General features: G+C 39.9%; 1 long non-coding RNA gene and 1 other non-coding gene across 2 annotated transcripts; one reads left to right on the forward strand and one right to left on the reverse strand.

Moving 5' to 3' along the window:
- Positions 1-326: 326 nt before the first annotated feature.
- LOC144324629 (uncharacterized) lies at positions 327-22,345 on the reverse strand. The gene is made up of 3 exons (XR_013390062.1): positions 22,153-22,345; positions 11,002-11,074; positions 327-592 (listed from the first exon to the last, which is right to left on the reverse strand). It is a non-coding gene; the product is annotated as an uncharacterized LOC144324629 (long non-coding RNA).
- Positions 8,034-8,224, forward strand: LOC144281442 (U2 spliceosomal RNA). Its single transcript, XR_013349975.1, has one exon. It is a non-coding gene; the product is annotated as a U2 spliceosomal RNA (small nuclear RNA).
- Positions 22,346-23,151: the final 806 nt, after the last annotated feature.

Genomic DNA, 23,151 nt, shown 5'->3' on the forward strand with positions numbered 1-23,151 from the left:
TCATTACATCTGATCTACTTTGTGTTTCTCTCCATAATTGCATTATACTTCCTCTCTCTCTCTCCCAATCTAATCATTTTCCCAGTTTTGGAGGGATAATGCATGTTTTGATAGTAATACTATGTGTGTGTCCATAAATTATGTATATATACTCTTGTTTGGCACATTATATTTTGAAACTTTACGTTAATCAAATCATAGTATAGGTGTTCGATAATTGGCTTTTGCTCAATATTATATTTGGAAATATATTCATATTGAAATATACAGCTATAATTCATTTATTTTAATGGAGGCATAGTATTCTATTTTATAAATACCTGACAATTTATCCATTTTCCTGTTGTTGGGCACTTAGAGTTTTTGTTTTTCTGAATTTTCATTATAAGAATATTTAAATGAATATTACATGTATAAGAGTCTCTCCAGGAACATAGTGAGATGAGGATTGTCTGGGTCACTGGTATGCACAATTTCAGATTCTCCAGATGGTGCCAAACAGCTCTTGTAAGCAGCGGTAGCATTTTACTCTCTCCTGAGTATTGTTTCTCCACTCCAACTCATTGTAGTACCAAACTTTTAATTGTCAGTGCTGTGGAAAAAAAAATCTCACTGTTTTACTTTTGTATTTTCCTGGTATGAGTCAGTTGGGCTGTCTTTTCACCACTTTTATTGACCACTGGCGTTCCCTCTTCCTGAAACCTGTGTATACTTTGCCCATCCTTCTGTTTATTTTTCTAAACTAACTGTGGCAATCCTTTATACTTATACACGTTATAAATTATAAATTGTTTCATAGTCTATGGTTGGCCTAGGAATTTGTCTGGTGTTTTGTTGAGAACTATCTTAAAATTTTATGTAGGCTGACATTCTTTTTTTTTTCGGGTTTGGGCTGTGTGTGTGTGTGTGTGTGTGTGTGTGTGTGAAATGTGACTTTCCTTATATGAAGATCATAAAGATAGGCTCCTATATTTTCTTCTAAAAGTTAAAAACTTTCGCTTTTTATAGTTAGTTCTTTAATCTACCTGGAATTTATTTTGTATATGGTGTGAGGTAAGGATCTAAATTCTTTTCCATATGGATAACCTGCTATCCCAGGACCACTTAGCAAATAGTTCATCCTTTTGCCACTAGCCCATCATTTCATTTTCTGTCATACCAAATTTCTGTATATGAATGAGCCTGTTTCTGCATTCTCTGTTCTGTTCCACTGGTATCCTTGTTAATGCCTCCACCAACAGCACATTTTAATAATTATATTTTTGAAATGTCTTGATACATAGCAGAAAAAGTCCTTGTACCAGATTTTCTCCAAAAGTTGTTTTTAATATAGTTAAATAAATCATTTTTCCTTTATATTCAGTTTTCTGTTAGAAAGGTGTGCCCCACCCAACATTATATAAATGTCAGAACGATAATGTATAAATATTTCATAGCTTCCCTACCCTCCTCCAGGCCAAAGAATATTCTGTACCTATTTACTTAGATCCCTGATTTTCTGTCATATTTTAAAATACTTGGTACAAAAAGCTGAAGAATCAGAAGGATCAAGGGTACATATGTATTTTGCATATACAAAATGTATAGCCACAGAAGAGGAGTGAGGAAGTTGAACCATACATTCTTGGTTTCTGAATGAATTTTGATTGGGAATTGAAGAGTGGAATAAATACCAAATTTTGTAGCTACAAGCTGTTGTACATGTGGAGGACATGGAGAATGGCAGAGATGGGGAGAGAATTTTTTTTTAATGTTTTGTAGCTCATTAAAAATGTACTTCTCTCTCTCTCTCTCTCTCTCTCTCTCACACACACACACACACACACACACACACACACACACACTGTCACTATGGCCCATTGGTATTTATTCAAGAGTGTAAAGATTTAAACTCCTTTCAATTCTCTTTTTCTGTATGGTTTCTGTTTAATGGTAATTCTATGGTAAGATTAAATTATGAAACAACTTAAATCTTATTTTGATAAATGAATAGTAACCTGTTTTTCCCTAGTACTTTAATAACTATACAATTTATTTCAGTAACAAATGCACATAAGAGAAGGTAGATGTCCCTTCCTACCTATTCCCCAGTCTCTAACTTGCCTTTTTCAGGCAAATTGTGACCAGTTTCTTAGGAACCTAGAGATACTTAAGTGTAAACCATGTGTATGGTTTACATTACCCCCACCCTTTTATCCCCATTTACAGTAGCATACTACATAAATTCGGCTATTCCTTACCTCTATCCCTACTGAACACATTATTTGGAGATCATTCCTTATCTGTGCATAAAGATCTTCCTGATTATTTTAGCACTAGCATAATATTTTACTATATGAACACATCAGTGTATTTACCTAGTCTTTTCTTTCCCAGTATTTTACTGCTGTAATTGGTATGTTGAACAAGCATACCTAATGATATACTCAAAATAAAACTTTTTCTCCCATTAACCATGATAATCCCAAATCCAAAAGTATTTCTTTAGAATAACACCTCTTGCCTTTGTTCAAAAACACTAGCTGTTCTCGTGGGTTTTCATTTTCAGTCAAAAATACAGCCTCAGTTCAGAAATTATAATCTTTATTTACATGTAACAGATCAAACCCCTGAACTTGACTTAGTGTCTTGTTAGCTACTGGTAAGAAGATTGCCATAGGAAAGGGACCTTTGTCTGCCTCTCTTCCTTACATGATTCCCCTGCTAGTTGAGATTTCACTTCCCACAAGAGTCAAGATGGGGGAAAGGGTGAGTAAAGGTAAAGGAATGAGGGGATGGTTATCATTGTTTGGGTGATTCTGAGTTCTCTGTCCCTAGCTGATGGTCCCGCTGCTTCCTTCTCTTAAGGAACTATGTGTGATTGTTGGAAGTGCTCTAGAAAGTTGCTCTTTCCTGCAGTTCTCCTGACCTGTTACTAATTGTTGTTTTAGACTCCTTTCTTGGCATTACCAGCTTTGTTCTACCAAGTTCTCCTTGGCCTATGGGGCAGCCCTATTGAATCAGGCCCAGGGACACCCTATGCTGGTCTTCAGTACATATCTGACTTCAGAAACACTCATTTATCCCTTGTCCTAACACTCTCTGATCCCAACCCAGGTGCAACTGCAGGGTTTTGACTAAAGCTGCAAGACAGACCTTCTCTGATTTCTGGGTTTCTCAGAAGAGTCAGCCCCTGACCCCAGGCCATTTTAGCACCCCCATACCTGGGGCAGGCACCAGTCTCCTTTTTCTCCCACTCCTGGAAAAGTCTTTTGAAGCTCCCCAAGAAGTTCCTTGAAATTCTCCTTCCTAGTCTTCATAGCAATCTTCCCTACTGGTCCCCCAAAGTTGAGGTGAAGACCCAGAAAGGCAACAGCTCTCTAAAGAATCCTCTCCTCCAACCCCCAGTCTTGTAGTCTCAGACCTTGTTTTCATCCTTGATGTGGCTGAGGAGTTCAAGAATCATTGAACAGATTCTTGGCCAAATTCGTTCATCAATCTACAGAAAGAAAGGGTCTGTGGCACATTCACTTTGGTGTCCTGAACCAAGAAAAGTTCTCTTCTAATATTTTGTTACACGATCATAAATAATACTGCCATTAATATTCTTGTCCAAGGATATTTATTTGTGCACATGGGCCAGTATATCTACATAAAATACCAGATGAATTAATAGAAAAGGAATTGTGGGGCCAAAGTATATGGTCATCTCTTTGTTATTAAAATATTGATATAAGATATTGCCAAATTGTCCTCCAAAGGGTTATGCAAATTACTGTGCACCAAAAATATATGAGTATCTGTTTCCCACCCTTTGAATAAGCTTCATATTTTAAATTTAAGCCTTTGACCTACCTGGGTTTATTCTGACACAAATTATGTTTTAACTCCTGATATATCCCCTGCCCCAAAATATATTAGATAGAAAATGCAAATGTATTTATTGAAGAAATTCATCCATTCCCCACTGACTTAAAATGCCACTCTTATTTTGCAATACATTCTTGAATATTTTTGGACTTGTTCTGGGCTTTGTCTTTTTGTTTCACTGAACTGTTTTGTCTATTCCTGCACTAGTTCCATACGATTGTGATTATTGTAGCTTTATTATAAATTTTAATATCTGGTAAGAATACTCCCATTTCATTACTCTCTTTTTTTTCAAAAATTCCCTGGATCTTATCAAACCTTATTCTTTCAATGATTTTTAGAAACATTCTGCCTAGTTTAAAAAATCCTATATGGATTTTGATGAAGATTACAAATAATTTATAGTTAAATATGTGAGAAATAGACAATATTTAGTATTTAATATTCCTAAATAAGAACATAATATTCTTACTAGTGATTTAAAGAATTCAAGTGAGCCTTTTAATTTTCTTCATACAAATTTTTCCACATATTTCCATAAATCTAATTCCATGTTTATGTGACATTGCATATATTCATTGTTATTAAAATAAATATCTTTTTCCATTATACTTCCTAATTGCAGTTGATCCTTGAACAACACAGGTTTGAACTGCACTAGTCTGGACTTTTTGTATATAGTACTATAAGTGTATTTTTCTTTTCCTTATGATTTTCTCAATAACTTTTTCTTTTCTCTAGCTTATTTTATTGTAAGAATACAGTATATAATACCTATAAATACAGAATATGTGTTAGTTGACTGATTATGTTATCACTAAGGCTTCCAGTCAATAGTAGGCTATTAGTAGTTAAGTTTTGGGGAAGTCAAAAGTTATATGTGGATTTTCTACTACAAGGGGGTTGGTGCCCCTAAACGTCATGTTATTCAAGAATCAATTGTAGTTAATATTGGCATTAAATTTTTTCATTTTGAAAAATATTACTATTTCCAGTCATTTTAGTTTATCTTCTTGGGCCTTCTAAATAGGTAACCATATTATTTATAAATAGTGATAACATTATTATCTTGGATAACTCTATTCCAAGATTTATACTATTCATTTTTATTTATTTATCCAGTTACCAAGGCTTCATCATCCACTACAAAGTTAAAGTTATGAACCCATACTTATGAATGTCACTAAGGATAGATAATAGTTGCAAAGACACGTTAACACAAAATGTTAAGAGTGGTTATTTCCTAGGTTGAAACGTCTGTATTTTGGTAATATTTGCAGTAAACATCAGGAAAATCAGTAAAGCTAATTTATGCAACTTATTTAAGTCTGTATGTCTATAATTACCCAAGTCAAGGAGTAAAAGAGCACTTACCCTCCTACTTCCAGTGATAATGGATTAATAGGGATGGGGCTTACTTTTCCACCCTAAATAACTAGAAATTAGAAAAATGCATGAAATAAGCACTTCCAGATATTAGAAAATAGGTAGCTCAGGAAGAACAAACAAACAAACAAACAAATGAGGGATTGAATTGGCTTTCTGCCTGGAGGCACCTTCTGGACCACAGAACACAGAGAGAATCCCAAGCTGTGTATGGCAGTCTCACTGAGTTGAGGAAACAGGAACTGGAGTTCAAGGATGCTGAGGCAGCTAACCTATTGAGAGGAAGAATTCCCAGGTAGGGTAAACTATTCAGAAAAAGAGTTTGAGAAATATGCATAAGAATCATTTTAGGAGTCTTTGATGAATACTAAAATGGCTGTGTGTAGAATAAAGCTCCATGAGAGTGGAAAAGAATAAACAGTGAATTAGAAGTTGAATAATTCTAAGATCTCAACCAGGGCTGGAAGAGTCCTTATTGAACATGTAGTACATTCAGTAGAGAGCCAAAGAAGAATCACACATTAACAGAAGGACTAAATCATAGATTAAAAGCCCACCAGAAAGGGGGCACATAGGTGGCTCAGTGGTTGAGTGTCTGCCTTTGGCTCAGTCATGATCCTGGGGTCCTGGGATTGAGTCCCACATCGGGCTTCCTGTGGGGAACCCCATTCTCCCTCTACCTATGTCTCTGCCTCTTTCTCTGTGTCTCTCAGGAATAAATAAATAAAATCCTTAAAAAAATTAAAAGCCCACCAGAAAAACGCTTTTAAAAAGTCCTTAAAAGGATCAAACTAAATCATTGGTAACTTTGCTGCCCACCACAACAAAGGCCAATGCTTTTTTAAAAAGACAACAACATCCTGAGTTTTAAGAATGTATTACTTACAATGTCCAACCTCTAATCTAAAATTTCTCGAGATGACTAGGAGCAGAAACGGGTCACCAATAATCAGGTGGAAATATCATTCAATAGAAAGATACCCAGATGGTTTAGGTGAAGTAATTATTACTTAATATTTAACTATTTACTCTCTTAATAGCTATTATGAATATGTTCAATAATTTAAATTTAAAGAAAACCTATATCTTAAATGTATTCCATAAGGCAGTACAATGCCATTTGAAGGTAGACCGAGAGACATATAAAAAACATGATAGGGCAGCCCAGGTGGCTGAGCAGTTTAGCACTGCCTTGGGCCCAGGGTGTGGTCCTGGGGTCCCAGGATCGAGTCCCCCCGTCGGGCTCCCTGCATGGAGCCTGCTTCTCCCTCTGCCTGTGTCTCTGCCTCTCTGTGTGTGTTTCTGTGTCTCTCATGAATAAATAAATAAATAATCTTTAAAAAAAAAACCTGATAGCACTCTCTAATCTCTAAAAATAAAGAAGCTAATAATAGTGGAGGCAAAATAGAATAAAAAAAATTCAAAGGAGAAAAAATGAATAACTGGGACAAATAGAAAATAAATAAAAAGATGGTGGACATACAAATGGCCAACAGGTATGTGAAAAGGTGCTCAATGTCACTAATCATCAGGGGAATACAAATCAAAACCACAATAAGATGTTACCTCATACAGGTCAGCATGGTTATTATAAAAAAAATAAATAACAAATATTAGTGAGTATGTGAAGAAAGGGAAATCCTTATACACCATTGGTAGTAATATAAATATATACAGCCATTGTAGGAAATGGTATGATGATTCCTCAAAAAATTAAAACCAAAACTACCATATGATCCAGCAATCCCATATTTCAGTATTTATCTGAATATTTGCACACCCATGTTCATTGCAGCATTATTCACAATAGCCAAGATATGGAAGCAATCTAAAAAGTCCTTTAATGGATGAATGGATAATTAGAATATTGTTAATATAACATATTTAGTATAAACTTGCTATGCAATGTAGTATATATCTCTTGTCGTGAAATATTATTCACCCATTAAAAAAAGGGTTTATTGAAGTTGTGGGATATAATTACAGCAGTACTTAGAGGTAAATTCATACCACTAACTGTTTATGCTAGAATAAAAGAAAAGCCCCAAATTAATAACATAATTAGCCCATCTAAGAAGTTACCAAAAAGAGAGAGAGAGAAAAAAGCCTAAAGTTATTAGAAAAAAAATAAAGGTAAGAGCAACAAAAAACGTTATAGGAAACAAACACACAAAAGAAAATCAATGAAAACAAAAGTTGGTTCTTTAAAAAGAATGTTGTTTAATTAGAAATCTCTAACTAAATTTATCAAGAATAAAGGAAGACACAAATGACCAATATTAGGAATAAAAGACAGGGAGTTCATTTAGATCCTATATACACTAAAAGGTAATAAAATAATATTAGGAATTAGTTTATGACAGTAATTTTATGATAATTTGCAGCAAATGAATAAATTTATATACACAATAAATAAAATTCCAAAATTTGAATTTGTGATTAGAAATAGTACCACAGATAAAACTGCAAACTCAGATGACTTCACTCATGAATTATATTTATTTCTATTAAAAAAACTTATCTGACATAAACTCTTTCTTAAAATAGGGGAAGAAGTCAGTATTATTATAATGCTGAACTATATAAAAACATTTGGAAGATGAAAAAACAACAGACCAATATCCTTCATGAACATTAAAAAAAATCCTTAAAAAAATATCCTTAACAAAATACTAGCAAATTGAGTCTAGTAATACATACATAAATCATGACTGAATGAAGCATTTTCCAGGAATGCAAAGTTGGTTTAACATTAAAAAATCCTATCAATACATTTCATCATATTAAAAATAAAGGTGATCATTTCTCAGCCTTTTGGCTAAGATCAAGTGCAGCATCTGTTCTTATCAGTTTAATGTCTGATATATTATCTATCCAGGGACGATATATTAAATAGATTTTTGGAGCAGGGAGATGGAATAGGAACTTGCTCTGTCCAACCTGTGCATCAACCTGATATTGCAGTACCTTTAGGAATGGTGGACCCCCACCTTATTAAAAAATAAAGAAAGACAATAAAAGTAAAGGTAAAAAATAATAAATAACATTCAATCTATAAGGACAAACACTTGACATAATGCAACTCCCATTCATGATTAAAAGTTCTCCACAAACCAGGAATCAAAGATTTTTTAAAATCTAAGAAAAACCTATACCCTCCTTCATCAAACAATAACAGAATACGTATTCTTCTCAGGCTTACATGAAAGACTGACCACCCAAGACTGACCACATTCTGGGCCACAAAACACACCTCAACAAATTTAAAATAATATAAATCATACAGTGTCTGCTTTCAGACCACAATGGAATTTAACTGGAAACCGGTAACAGATAACTGGAAAATACCAAAGCACATGGCAATTAAACAACACACTTCTAAATAACACATAAGTCAAAGAAGAAATTTCAAGTAAAATCTAAAATATTTTGAAGTAAATGAAAATGAAAATACAGCTTTTATCAAAATTTGTGAGATATGGTGAAATCTGTGCTTAGAGGGATATTTATATACATTAGGAAAGAAGAAAGATCTAAAATCAATAACCTAAGTTTCTGTTTTAAGAAACTGAAAAAAGACAAGCAAATTAAATAAAAAATAAACATAAGTAAAAGAAATATCAAGAATTGGAGCAGAAGTCAACAAAATTTAAAACAGGAAATTAATAGAGAAAGTCAAGATAACGAAAAGCTGTTCTTTGAAAAGATCAATAAAATTAATAAGCCTCTCTCCAAGCTATCTAATAAAGAAGGAGAGGACACAAATTTCTGATACCATAAATGAAAGAAAGGATATCACTATAGATCCCATAGATATTAAAAGGATAATAAAGACATGGTGCAAATGACTATATGCCCCCAAATTTGAAACCTAGATGAAACGGACCAATTCCGTTTCATCTAGGTTTCAAAAAAAAAAAAAAAAAAAAAAGGTACAAATTGCCAAAATTCACACAAGAAGAAATAAACAATCTGAATAGGCCTGTATCTACTAATGAAATTGAACTGATATTTAATAATCTTCCAAAACAGAAAGCACCAGGCCCAAATGGGGTCACTGTTTACTTCTACCAAATGTCTACAGATACCCATTCTCTATAATCTCTTACAGAGGATAGAAGCAGGGGAAATAATTCAGAAGTAATGTTTTGAGGCTAGCATTTCCCTAATACCCAAACTGAACAAAGACATTAAAAGAAAGAAAACTACAGGTAAATATCATGAACATAGATGCAAAAATCTTCAACAAAATATTAGCAACTTGAATCCAATAATGTACAAAAAGAATTATACACCATGATCAAGTGGAATTTATCCCAAGTATGCAAGGCTGGTTCAACATTCAAAAATCAATTAACATAATCCATCATATCAATAGGCTGAAAAAGAAAAATCACATGATCATATCACTAGATGTAGAAAAAGCATTTGACAAAATCCAACACCTATTCATGATAAAGGCTCTCAGTAAACTAAAATAGAAGGGAACTTCCCTCAACTTGCAATTAAACCTTTAAAAATACTACTTACAATAGAATCAAAGATATGGATCATTTAGAGATAAAATTAAACTATATAAAACACTGCTGAGAGAAAAATTTTAACTTAAGTAAATGAAGGGAAAGATCACATTCACGTATCAGAAGGCTCAGGATCATTCAGATGTATATTCTGCCCAAATCAATCTATAGATTTAGCTGCAAGCTCAATCAAAATTCCAGTAGGCTTTTAAATAGAAATTGACAAGTTAATTCTAAAATTTATATGGAAAAGCAAAGGAACTAGGATAGCCAAAATGATTTTCAAAGAAAACCAAAATTGAAGGACTTAACAATACTTGATTTCAAGGCTTATTATATTATACTAGAAAAGAAGCCAGGTACAGAAGAGTACATATTACATGATTCTGTTTATATTAAACTCTAGAAATACTATCTAGAGAAATAGAAAACAAATTAATAGTTTCCTGAGGTCAGGGGCAGAGATAAAGGACAGAGGTAAGGGCACAAGTGAAACTTCTAGGTCAATTATCTTCACTGTAGTGGTGGTTATGAGGTTGTACACATTTGTCAAAAGTCATTGGCGCATACACTTAAAACGTGTGCATTTTATTGTAAATTATACCTCAGGAAAATATAGCTTTAAAAAGAGTATTATTAAGATATCCCTATGAAAGATGAAGAACTGGTATATGTTTACATTATACTTCTAAATTCCTCCTCTCAATTTTTGCCAAAATAATTTGACATTTTTAGTTTAGTTTTATCATTATCAGTTATATATATATATAAATATATATTTAAAGATTTATTTATTTATTTATTTATTCATGAGAGACACAGAGAGAGAGGCAGAGACATAGGCAGAGGGAGAAGCAGGGCCCTGCAGGAGCCTGATGTGGGACTTGATCTCGGAACTCCAGGATTATGCCCTGAGCCTGAGCTGAAGGCAGACGCTCAACTGCTGAGCCACCCAGGTGTCCCATTTATATATATATTTTAATGTAACTGAGAAAGTAGTCCACTTCACAACAGTAATTGCAATAGTTTAAATTTAGTTCTGTGTCCATATTGCTTCAATAGTCCCCAGTTTCTTTTATAACGTGACTCCCTCATTTGTGAACTTTCTCATTTTATCTATTTCTTAATTGGATTACATTCTTAAGTAAGTTTTTTTTCCATAGAAGATGGGTGTGTGGTATTTTTCCTGAATATGTATGTAAATAAAAATGTTTTCTGTTGTCTTAATACACAAATGACAACTTACCTTATATATAGAATTCTTGAATCTCATTTTTTTTCTTCAAAATTCTGGATAAATTTCTAGTTTTCTCAGTTACCTAATGTGGCAAAGAAATATGAACCAACTTTGATTACTTTCAATCTTGAAAAAAATCTCTCTTCCTTTGGTTTCAGACTCTTACAGACTCCTAGTTTTCCACATTTCTCAGGATTCACCTTCCTACACTCTTTTGTAATACTTCTTCCTCCTCTGCTCTTTAATATTGGTGCTCCCAGAGACTCTACCTAGGGCCTCCTTTCTCATGCCATACCAAGGGTCATAAATCCAGTCAATAAAAGAACTCAATAAAATAAACAATTTCTTGGAAAATACAAATTGCCATAAGAAATTCAAGAAATACAATGCCTTAAAAGACCAATAATTAAGGAACAAATTGAAAAGGTTGAACTATCTCAAAATATGGTACAATGACTGTTTTATCACTTAAATGTTCATGGAATTGAGGATTTCCATGATACATAAACTTTTACAGAGAATATAAAGATATTTTTATATCTAGTTGATTTCATAATCATAGATTAATCATGATACAAAAACATGAGAAATATAGTAACAAAACAAAATGCCTACCAATCAGGTAGAAAATCAGATCAAATCAGGTCAAATCTAGCCCAAATAGTATCAGCCCACTGTTAGAGGAATTTGCAAGACATGATAAAGTAACTATAGCAAAAACGATACTCAAACTCAGTTCAAACATCAACTTGAGCTACTCAATGACCACACACCTCTCTACACAGATTAATGGTCTCACAGAAAAAGAATCATGCCCACCTCTGGGCAAAAGTACTATTTATCTCAGTCTCTGCTATTTTTCTACACACCATGTACAACATTCAACAAAAGTTTACAAGAAACACAAAAAAGTAATTAAAAAAATTTGTCAAGAGATAAGGTAGTCAACAGAACTAGACCCAGAGATTACCCAGATATTAAAGTGATCAAATAGGAACCTTAAAATAATTGTGATTAATATTTTAAAGGACCTAATGGGAGAAGTGGACAACATGCTAACGGGACTTCAACACTGAGGTTAAAACTATAGGAAAGTCAAATAGAAACACTACAGATGAGGGATGTGATATCCGAGCTAGAGAAGCATTCCTTTGGCGGGTTTATCCATAGACTAAATGCAGAAGAGAAAAGAATCACTGAACTTAAAGACAGCTTAATAGACATTTTCCAAACTTAAGTATTAAAAATCCAGAAGACCCAAAAGCTGTAGGACAATATCAAATTGGAGTCCCAAAAGAAGAGAGAAAACTTGGAAAAACAAACATTTGAAGATATAGCGGCTGATAACTTTTCCAAAATTACTGAAGGACAACAAACACAGATCCAAGAAACTCAGAGGAAAAACAAATATTAAAAAGAAACAAATAAAATCTAAACATATTAGTCAAACTGCCAAAATTCAAAAATATTCCCTGTATTGGTTTAGGGTTTCAGTGAGATTTCAATAAAAATTCCAGTGAGATTTTTGATAGAAATAGGCAAAGTACCCCTAAGCTATATATGAAAAAGCAAAGGAAAACTTAAATAACCAAAATAATTTTGGAAAAGAAAGTTGAAAGACTCATACTATCTGATTTCAAGACTTAATATAAAACTATAATTATCAAAATGGTAGTATTGGTAAAAAGACAAATAGATTAATAGAACATAATAAAATCCAAAATAGACTCTCATGAATTTGATTGATTTTTGACAAAGGATCAAAAATAATTCATTAGAAAAAAGATAACATTTCAACAAATGGTGCTGAGATGCTTGGGCATCCACATGCAAAAAAAAAAAAAAAAAAAAAAAAAAACGAAACCTAACTTCAATCCCTATCTCACTTCATATGAAAATTAACTCCAACACATCATAGCTCTAAATGTAAGTTCTAGAACTATAAAACTTCTAGGGAAAAGCTCTGGAGAAAATCTTTGTGATTGGATTGGACAAAATTGTTAAACTATGAGTTTAAACACAATCCACAAAAGAAAAGAATGATAAATATTGGCCTTCATCAAATTAAAAAATTCAGCTCTTCAAAAGACTCTAAGAAAAAAGAATGCAGGTGTGGAGAAAATATTTACAGCATATATATATTAAAGAATTTTTATCCAAAAATTGTAAAGAATTTTTATAACTTAATAGGAAGACAACCTAATCTAAAAATGTGTTTGAAAATAATCTAAACACCGAGCCAGAGAAAATATATGGGTGGCAAATAAGCACATGAGAACAGGCTCAGTATCATTAATCATTAGGAAAATGTAAGTTAAAACCAAAATGCGATATCACTACACCCCTATTGAATGGCAAAAATTTTAAAAATTAACATTACTGGGGTACCTAGGTGGCTCAGTTGGTTAAACATCTACCTCTTGGTTTTTGCTAAGGTCATGAACTCAGGGTGGTGAGATTGAGCCCTGCATCAGGCTCCACACTCAGTGGAGTGTGGTTCACAATCTACTTCAGATTCTCTCTCCCGCTCCCTCCTCCTCTGCCCCACCCACATGCACATACACACTCTCTCTCTAAAATAAATAAATAAATAAATAAATAAATAAATCTTTAAAAAAATAACTAACATTACCAAGTGTCGCAGAAGAATGTTATTGATCAGAACTCTCAAACATTGCTTCTGGAGATGCAAAATAGCCCAGGCTCTAGGAAAACAATGTGGCAGCTTCTTATAAAATTAAAAATACAGTTAATATCTAAACATGATTCAGTGATTCTGGATTCCTAGGAATTTACCCAAGAAAATGAAAACATATGTCCACCAGTGACTGATCGGTAAACTTTTAGGAGCTTTAATCATAACTGGCCCAAATTGGGTAGCCCAAGTGGCTCAGTGGTTTAGCACCTGCCTTCATCCCAGGGTGTGATCCTGGAGACTAGGAATCGAGTCCCACGTTGGGCTCCCTGCATGGAGCCTGCTTCTCCTTCTGCCTGTGTCTCTGTCTCTCTCTCACTCTCTCTCTGTGTGTGTCTCTCATGAATAAATAAAAGCTTTAAAAAAATAATTGGCCCAAATTGGAAATAATCCAAAGGTCTGTCAACTAGTAAATGGATAAGAAAATTGTTATATCCATATAATGGAATAGTACACAGCTATAAAAAAGAATGCAAGAGTGACACAGGCAAAATATGAATGAATTTCAAAAGCATTTGCAAAATGAAAAAAGCCAGACACAAAACACCACATACTATATTCCACTTATTAGACATGGTATAAAAGGCAAAACTCTAGGAATAGAAATCCCCTGTATCCCTGCAAATTCACAAACATAAATACTCTCCAGGTTAATTCTCTCTCATGCAAAATCACTTATGCAAAAGGAAACTTAAATGAAAAAACTCAGACTCCAGCTTAAACCCCCTTAGGATGCAGAAAAATGTCCATCACCATATTATTTGTAACATACACTTAAAGGAAGTGGTTGGATGAATAACCATTGAAAGAATGCAGCCATTCAATCACGTGATGGAGAATGTTAATCACGAAAGAAGCAGATGGCATATAGGTAAGAAGGTAGGATACAAAATGGAAACACTACGAGCTAACAACTATGGAACGGCTCCTATGCATTGGACACTTATCTCAGGACTTTATGAATGTTATTCCATTCAATTCTGGCAAATACCATATTGTTATTGTTGTGTTGTTGTTGTTATCAGTTGTGGGTTCTCAAGCTCGAGAAACTTGATGTAAGAGGCAGTAAGTGATAGAGCTGAGATTGGAGCCCAGGTAGTCTCCTCTAGACTCAGAGTTCTAACTGATACACCTTAGTATCTCTATCCTGCGTGACAGTAAACCTCTATTTCTTAAAAAGCACATATAGGCCTGGAAGCAGCTGAACCAGAATATTAACAAGTCATCCTCGGGTGGCGGTTACAGACAGCTTTTATTTTGTTATTTTGCTTCTCTCTACTTTTAAAATGTGTTCGCCAGCAAGAGTGTGATGTGTATAAGAAAGTAGAATAACACGTGTGATTTACATTGATGAGGACTTAGTCTTGTCTAAAAGGTTGCCTCCTCATGAGACTTGACATTCTAAGACTGAGGTCTACGCTCTGTAAGTCCAAGTGTGGCACCCTGCACTCTCTCTGGCTCACTCTCCTTCTGTGTCACCCCACTTCAGAAGTCTAGGATGAGCAGTGAAGCGCTGTCTCCAGAGAAAAGCCTTCCAGCTGCTTCTGCCAGGCGTCCTGGACAGCAGCCGGAGGGAGGCCGGGTGAGGCCAGCTCCCCCTGAGTCTGACGCCGGCAGGGCTGGCCCAGGGTCCTCAGCTGAGCCCAGGAAGCAAGGACCCAGGTCTCCCCCACTGGAGGTGGGATGGGTGAAATGATAGGAGACAAGGAGCCTTGAGGCAGTGGTGGCAAACATTAACAGGAGAAAAGACCTGTTTGATTAAGCCACGTCTCTCCTCCCCAGAACCCCCCTTCCCTCCCTGAGCTGTATTCAAACCCCATTGCATTTGGAGGGAAATCCAACCCATGTGTTTCTGATTCATTTACACTTAACTCATCAAAATCCTGTTTTGAAAGAGGCCATTGGATGGTCTACAAAGTCTGAGCAAAGCTCCCCGCCGCTGCGGGCTGGTTATGGACTCACCAAATACCCCTTCTAATCCACCAGGCCTGTGGGCAGGCTCTGCACCGCGGTACAGGCTGTCTGAATGTCTGCTCCCCAGCCTTGGCCCCCTTGGAGCCCTTCCCCAAAGCCTTCTGCCTCTTGTGAGTTCTCAGGCTGCCTGCGAGGGCATGAGAAACTCACCCAGCCCCCAGGGAATGGCACAAAATGTGCTGCCCTTCCCATCCGAGGCTGGGTTTGAGATGAACCCATAGAGGAGAACGCAAAAGAAGGGAACTAATAGATCTCAGGCCCGGGGAGTATATTTTAGGTCGCAGTGGTCTGCATGGGGCCCTCCCATCATAGTGGGTGCAGCACTCATCTCAGAGGTGAGTGATGACAAGACTAAGAAGTCTACCTTGTTGCCCAGGCATGCCTCTCCCACCAGAGTCTGAACCTGCACTGTCTCCCCAGTCTCGGACCTCTCTGGACTGGGTTCGAATGAAGTACTGATCTTCCAGCAAGAGCAGGGCACCGAGTCCATCGTCAGGGCCCTGCAGGTGTGCTTGGGTCAACGTGGCATGGTGCTCAGTGTCAACCACGGGTGCAAAATCAAGTTCTCCTAAGCAGACATTTGGAAGTCATTAAATCAAAAAATGGTTGACTCAGATGCAAAGCACGCCCAAGCTAGAAAAGGCCTTGGAGATCTTTGTGGTCCAACCCCCACGTTTACAGATTGATCCTCACGAGATCCCCTCCAGGAGGCTTTGGAGGAAGCCAAGCTCCTCCAGCTTGCTGCTTTGGGAGAACATGGGGTGTGGTCAGAAGAGACGAGGAAGGCTGGGCCCCCTCCAAGCAGGGCTTAGACGAAACACGTGGGAAGCAAGAACAGAACCAAGAGTGGGGACCTGGGTCCTTTTGTGCCCCCATCACAATAGGTTTTAACCTTTACATAACCCCCATCCCTCTGTGCATGTTGCTTCTTTTCCCCTGTGATTACTACGAGCAGGGAAAATTCTTCAGAACCCGCCATGAAGACATGGACAGTCGGGGACTAGAAGGCAAGCAGTGCCCTGTTGGGAGCCATGGGGGGAACAGAAGGAGCTGACCGAGACAAGAGGACGGAAGATGAATAATGATAGTAATGACTGTTTATTGGGAGAATTTCTTCAATTGTGAAGCTCAGAGAGGTTCAGTAATTTGCTCCATTTCACACAGCTACTAAATGTTGGCATCCGAGTTCAAATCCACATCTGCCTGTCTCTAAAATCCATGTAACCCAACAAATAGGGAATGGGAGAACAGAAGGGAGAAGCTAGATTTGGCTCTGTGCTCCCTGGCATGCCGGCTTGATAATCAAGAAAGCTCCCAGAAGGAGGTGCTGTTGTGCAGAGTCTGGAAGGAGAGGAGGAGCGTGGTTTATTGTGGAGGGGAGGAGGGTGGTCCAAACGGAGGAATCAAGGTGTGTGCCAGTTGGGGTGCTCCGTGGCTCTGGGCACTGATGGTTTATGGTGGTTGCACCTGGAACCCACCAGCAGGTGGCAGTATTTCAGAACAAGAAGGTGACCAAAGTAGGTTAGGACCCTAGGTTAGTAGTTACTGAGCTCTTACTAGGTGCCAGGCATTGTCATAAATGTTTTATAAAGAGCATCTCATTGAACCTTCACAGCAACTGCATGAGGTAAGTATTATTATTAGCCTTGTTTTACACATGAAAAGGGTTTAGTGACTTGTTCAAGGCCACAGATCTGGAGATATGGGCACCAAGATTCTTAACGTAGAAGCCTAACTCTGGATTCAGAGCAGTGCACAGCTGTCACATCTCAATCCGCAAGCTCCCACCATGGGTGCCCCACCATACTGGGCACTAGAGACTGGACAGCATGTCTGCTCCTGCTGCCCCATTGATAGCTCAAAAGCCCTGGGATGGGGCAGGGAGGTCCTTAGAGGGAGCAGGTATAGGGCCGGCCACTGACCAGGTCCTCAGACCTAACTCAGGTCTGGCTGCTCCGCTCACAACTGAGCAGCCTTGGACATTAATGGATGTCTCAGTTTTGTTCATAATTGGGTATCACGGCAACATCATAAGGATTAAAAGGAACAAGAATCAGGCATGGCGTGGGTAGTGCCATGACCACGAATATCAAACACAAAGGGCACCAGGAGCCCAGAAGAGGGCCATCCAAGTGAGTTTCTGAGGCTGAACAACAGCAGGCTGCAGGAGGCTGAGCCCGAGAAAGCATGAGGACTTGTGGGCAGTGAGGGGAATTCAGTGTGCACCTCCCCATCCATGGAATCAGGCCTTGGGGAATGTTAGAAGACTGGGAAGTGTGGTCTTCAGAGGGCTGAACAGGGCAGTAGAGGATTCAGAGCACCCCGGTCAGCATGCCGCCAGCCAGCAGGCATCTGTCTCATGGACATGCTAAGGGCCAAGCACTAATCTGGAGTCGGCTCAGCATGGGCTTTTCCTCCTGCCCTGTACATGCATCCTGTCACTCTTTTGCCATTGACTGAATTAAGCTCTACCCAGACCCACCACCTAGCTCTGCCCAGCAGCTCTGTTAACCACCTGGTTCCAGAAGTCCCCTACAAGCTCTGCATAACCCACTCTACCTGTGACCCCACCAGTCACATCCTCAGAGTACCCCCATCAGGGCAGGAGATGGCTACACAATCTCCATCCCAGGAGTGGCTGAGTCACTCAGAGAGGGTGCATGCCTCAGGACACTGTGATAGATGAGGGTTGTGGGCAGACATGTAGAGTTGGGACCCATTGGCCTGCAAACACAGTGCCACCCGAGGTTGCTCAGGCAGCAGGACCCACCTCTCCTCTCTGCTTCCATTTCTGACTTTCAAGTCTTCAGTCTTCAGAAGCAGCAGTGAGGGCAACCTCTCGCTCTGCTCCAACAACCCCAGGCCTCCCTCCAACTCTCCCCGCCCCCCCATGCTTCTAGCCTTTCTTCTCAAGATATTGCAGGAACAAAGGCTACTGGCTCTTCAGGGTGGAGGGTGATGGGAGTGCATGTCTGGCTCTGGCGTTATCTGCACAGAGGCACATTCCTTCCCTAGATCACCCCCCACCCAGAAACCTCATCCTTCATTCCATCATACGCACAGCTGGGGCTGGGGGAGGCCACGACAGGTGGGCCAGCCTCGGAGGTGGGGATGGGGTGCCACGGCCTCTTCTCCACCCTCCAAACAAGACAGATATGTCCCCTCTGAACATGCTGGGGGAGATTATTTTAACAAGCACTTTTGTACCAGGAAATCAGTGTGTTTAACCTAACAAGCAAAGAACAGCCCAGTGGGGCCCATAAATCTCGTTCCCACCTATTAATTTTACGGCCTACATAAAGCAGTGTTGAAGTCCAAAGTATATGTGACCTAAAAAGGCATTGCTCATTCTGACACATATACGACGTGGCCAGGACTCGAACCCTGACCCTGACCCTCGCTCCAGGAAGCCAACTCCCAAGCCTCACAGGGTGCAGGGGCTCACACTGCAGAAACCTGCCCAGCCTCCTCTTGGAAGAACAGGACAGCTGGAGGAGACGGCTGGGGAGGAGGCTGGAGGATGCAGCTATTCCTGAAGCCCTTGATCCGAGACCCCAACCACCTCCAGGGCCTCTACATGGAGCTGTATAGGTTGGTCATTGCCCAAAGGCACCCAGACAAGAGGATGAGTGAGGGCTGAAGTCCAGCCTATACTCCATTTACCATGCCTTCTGGGTCAGGGATGCGTCTACCAGAGCAGGGCATTTTTAAAGATCCACTGGATGGGCAGCCGTGCCCATAGCACCCTTGGATTATCCTAACTCTTTCAAATATCAACCCCAAATCCAATGACTCACTGTACCCTCAAAGCAATTACATAGCCCTCCTGTCAGGTAAATCCTGGTTGTTGACTCCTGACTTCAGTTATGTGCCAACCCTTAGTGTGCTTCAGTTGTCTCACTCACCATGTAAGGACGGATGCTGGGTCACTCTGGCCACCCCACAGCAACGGCATATTATCTCCCACAAATTCATCAGGACAGGAGCCACCCCAATGAGACCTAGCCCTAAGCCAAGCCACCTCAATCCCTCATGGGCCCCACGATGGAAGAAGAGCTTGAAGACCCCAAATCCCAATGCACACTTGCCCAGCCACATGCTGAGCTCCCAAAGTGCACAGCTGTGCTCAGTAGCTCCTGTTTGCTCCCCCATCCCACCCTAGATTCATGGTCCAGCTTGTTTGCCTGGGAGGCTCACCTCCAGGCACATTTGCCCTCTGGTTTCCACCCTGGTTCACACCTCAGAGCCCCTCTGGGCAAAGTAAGGGAGGAGAATCCTGGGGCCAGAGACACGCACTCTCCATCATGGTGTTTTGCTTTATCTGGGAAAGCCATGTAAAATTCATGCTCCCATAATATATCTTTGTTAGCTTTATTATAAAAATGTTTCTCTTAGGTCAGATTCCCCAGAAGCAAACCTGAGACAAGGATATGGAGGCAGGTCCTTTGTTTTGGTCCATGATCCCAGGAAGCACCCTATGGGGGTGGGGATGTGAACTAGGGAAGGGAAGGAAGCCCACATGGGCTATATTAGTGAACGAGGGGCTGCTTACTTTAGGGAAGGGGCTCAGCCCTGCTGAGAGCCTGTAGCTGGAGTGGTTAGCCATCGGTTCCTACCTGTCCTGTCATTAGTGCTGGGCTATCACTAGGGAGCAGTAGCTCCAGGCATTTCTGGGGATTGCCTGGTGAAGATGGAACCTGCACCCACAGTCTGACAGCATCCCCAGGCAGAGCTGCAGGTGCCTGAGCAAAGTACTATGGGCATTCAAGGTACATTGACTATGGAGTGGGGGTGGGCCGGGCAATGTTAACATCTGCTACAGTGTTTTGTTCAAATATTCAAGTAAATTTGATCCCTAAACCTCCCCTGGCCTCAGCATTCTCCAAGAAGGCCAGTTTGAGAAGCCGACATCCAGAACTCTCCACCCTAAATAACTCCCCATACACAGTCTTTCCACCAACTCCTATGATCTTTTCTTACCCTCGTAGTCATATGCTGGCCTGCTGACCTCCAAACCCCACCACACGTGGAACCCAGGGCCCGAGTCATGAGCCGATCCCAGTTCAGCCTTGGAGTCTCTGCTTATGAGGCTTCCTTCCTCTGGGAGTCTTCCTCAGGAGACCACTTGTTCTTCCCCATCCCCAACTTCATCCAAGCCCTACCGCCTCCAACTGAAGGTCAATATGAATGATACGACCTACTGATCCCTAAACACACACTGACCCTCAAACCCGGCTGTACCTTGACCCTTCAGTCTAATGACACAACTTTACAAAGACCCACACACTAAACTATATCTTCAGTCCTCAACCATGGGTGACCCCAAATCATACTGATCCTCCAGTGCCAACAACACACTGATGCTTTAGTTCCATCTTTGGCCACACAGTGACCCACACTGACCTATAATCACACTGGAATATGTAGTCCGGGCACATATTACCATTGAAGTCAATCACACTTGGAGACACCCAGCCCTTAATACACACCAGCCCCCAGTTCCAAACAGGACACATGCTAACCGTCTAAATGCAACAAGATGCCAATCAATCAAGCACAAAGAATGCTGGCCACCATTCTTTCCAACCACACGCTGACTCCCAATCCCAAACATTGTCTGTCACTCCTATCTCAAGCCCTACATGAATGCCCACCACCCAATTAGGACCGCTGGCATGGACACCTCAACCTGAGCACTCACTGACCTTATGAACTTTAGCCACCCAGTGACCTCAGTCCCAGTAATGAACCTCAACCAAATAATGGTCTTAATCCCAGCTACCCCATAATCAGTCACTCTAACCCCCAAACAGGGCCACACCCTTAACCCCAGAACTTCACCTCACAATCAGTCCCAATGAAGAATGATCCACCAAATTTAACCTCAGAGTGATCCTGTCTTGAGCATACATGGACCCTCAAACCCCATCCATGTTCTTACCCTTAGCCCAAAGTCATACTGATCCCAGCCTGACTGCAAGCTATATACCCTCTGCCAAACTTCACTGCTCCTCCACAGAAAGGGCACTCTGATGGCAGCCCCAATCCACCCACTGTTCATTGATTTCCCCCTAGCCACAGTGAACCCCTGGCTACACTGAGCCTTCAAATCCTGTATACATACTAACCCACCACAAAATATTCCCAATCCAGCCTCGCTCTATCCCCTTCAACCTCCCCACACCTGAACCATACCTCACACGAGTTCAACTGCACTTTATTCTCTAACACAGCCTCACCCTACAGACCTGTGACACACACAGCTAGCAACCACAGGGATGGTATTCATAGAGGGATCATCTCCAGGCTCCTGCATGCAGCAGCCCCTAAACCTGGACACTTGATACTGTCCTTTATGTCCTGTCTCCATGACTCACAGAAGGCACCAGGAGATTTTACCCAGCAACACTGGGTTAACCAGCTACATTCCTTCCTCCTATTATTTATATGTCCAACTTGACATATTCCTCTCTAACTTTGAACATACTGACCTCTTCCATGGGGTACAATTCCCTAGTGCCAGGTTCAGGTCTCTAGGGAGCCATCCTGGACAGCTACACCGAGTTGGGTCACACAAGTTCTGTGCAGGCTACTGGGTAGAGGGGTCAGGAGCCTGGGTGATTATCCTGCTCACTCACCCATAGGGTGGGTAATCTCAACTGGTCACTTCCCCTTTCTGGCACTCATTTGATCCTATACATCAGGGGTTAGCAAACTAGTGCCAGCAGATCAAATCTGGCCACGCCCCATCTCATTTTCATGTTGTGTATGGCTGCCTTCACAAAACAATGGCAGACATGAATAGTTGCAGCAGGAACTGTATGAAGCTCAAAGGTGAAAATATTTACTATCTGGCCCTTACAGAAAAAGTTTGCCAACTCTGCTGTGCATCCCCTACCTTTTCCCCAGAGGTTTAATCACACTGGAAGATTCTGTGTGTGAAGGCTTGGATACAAGACCCTTCCCTTCCTTCTCTGGGCTTCTCCAGGAAGATGCTCCTTAATGATGTGTGGATTGTTCACTATGGTGATAATAAAACCTGTGATTGCCTGCCCCCCAACCTGTGGAAGAGGGGCCAAAGAAAGATCACAGAGTCAGAGAAAAGGCCTTAGGGCTTGGGTAGCAAAATTGGGATGTCCCAGTCTCTCTGTTTATTGTGGAGGTTCTTCCAACATTATTGCTTTTGTTTATTGAAACCAACCCCCATGGCGCTCACCACCCTTGGCAGTAGGCCCAGGCCTGCCCAGGCCCCAGCCTGCCAGTCCTGGCCAAGAGAACTGGGGGTGGAGGGAGCACTGGCCAGGCCCCATTCCAGGAGCCCTGCTTGCTTACAGCCTAAGGCACTAACCCCCAACCCCTTCTTAACGTCTTGCTTACAAGACAGCATTTGGAGACAATTTCTCATCAGACCTTCTTGTAAACATCCTCCTGGATGAAGCAAGCCTGAAGGAGCCCTTATTAGAAACACCTGCGCCAGACAACGGGCCCGG

The sequence above is a fragment of the Canis aureus genome, chromosome 12 (assembly GCF_053574225.1).
Source record: "Canis aureus isolate CA01 chromosome 12, VMU_Caureus_v.1.0, whole genome shotgun sequence".
Classification (NCBI taxonomy): Eukaryota; Metazoa; Chordata; class Mammalia; order Carnivora; family Canidae; genus Canis; species Canis aureus.